The sequence below is a fragment of the Aureococcus anophagefferens genome (assembly GCF_000186865.1).
Source record: "Aureococcus anophagefferens unplaced genomic scaffold AURANscaffold_3, whole genome shotgun sequence".
Classification (NCBI taxonomy): Eukaryota; class Pelagophyceae; order Pelagomonadales; family Pelagomonadaceae; genus Aureococcus; species Aureococcus anophagefferens.
This window is the reverse complement of record NW_008705563.1, coordinates 284,352-285,519: the sequence shown is the minus strand read 5'-3', so window position 1 is coordinate 285,519 and position 1,168 is coordinate 284,352.

Here is a 1,168-nt window from a genome sequence, read left to right as displayed (position 1 = left end):
TGCCGCGGGGCACTTCGGCTTGCCCTTGCTCGTCGCCGCCGTCCATTCGGGCGGCTTGGCGGGCGGCGGCGCGGGCGACGGCGCGGCCGCGGCCGCGGCCGCGATGCCGCCGATGTCGCCGGGCGCCTTGCCGAAGGTGAGCGGGTTCGGCGTGTTGGCGCGCGCCTCGATGGCCTTGATGACGGCCTCGACCATCTCGTCGACCGACGTTCCGTGGGCGACGTAGATGTCGTGCGCGGCGGTCAGGTCCGGGTGACTCCGGCCGCCGCGCGGGTCCATGCCGTCGAGGAAGTACTGGCGCACCTGCCCCTCGGGCAGGGCGTGGCCGCACGTGTCCTCGTACAGCTGCGACAGGTCGTCGAGCTCGAGCTGGAGCTCGGTCGGCCCGCCGAGCGTGCGCATGCTGAGCGCCGCGAGCTGCTTGCGGATGCTGACGCCCTGGTCGTTGTAGGTGCCGTACATCTTGGCGAGCTTCACGAACATCTCCTTGGCGTCGGCGCCCTTGCTGGCGAGGCTGCGGACGAGGCTCGCGGCCGTGGCCGCGGTCTTCGTTTTGAGAAAGTAGGCGAGCATGTGCTCGGCCTGCGGCCGCTCGGACTGGTCGATCTTGGCCCACTCGCCGTCGTAGATGTCTCCGAAGTCGGCCTTGGCGTGCCGTCCGACGATTTCGAGCACGGGCGCGTGGAGCATGATCGACCGCGTCCAGGCCCTGAAGAGGGCCTTGTTCGCGTCATGGACGCCGCTCTGCGGCGTGAAGATGACGACGTCTTTGAAGAGCTTGTTCAGCTCGACGATGCTGAGGAGCGTCGGATCGTCGTCGCCGTCGCCGCCGCCGGCCGCGCCCGCGCGGGTCCGCGGCGGCATTGTAGGAAGGCGGGGTGCTGGTGTCCTCGCCGCTGCGCCGCGCGCGGTCCGCGCGGGCGCTGGTGGGGCCTGGACCGGAGCGCGGCGCGACGCCGGGCTCTGCGGCGGCGCGCGCTCTGGCTCCAGGGGCTATCCGCCGCTCGCGAGCGGTGGATCTGCTGCGGGCGGCGCGCTCTGCGCGCAGGCTCGCAGCGGTGTAGCTGCGCACAGCTAGCAGGTGTAGCGCGGTGGCTCACAGCGCGAAAATGGGGACATAACCCAGATCAGAGTGAGACTGCGTTACGGGTATCCTAGGCGTATCCTG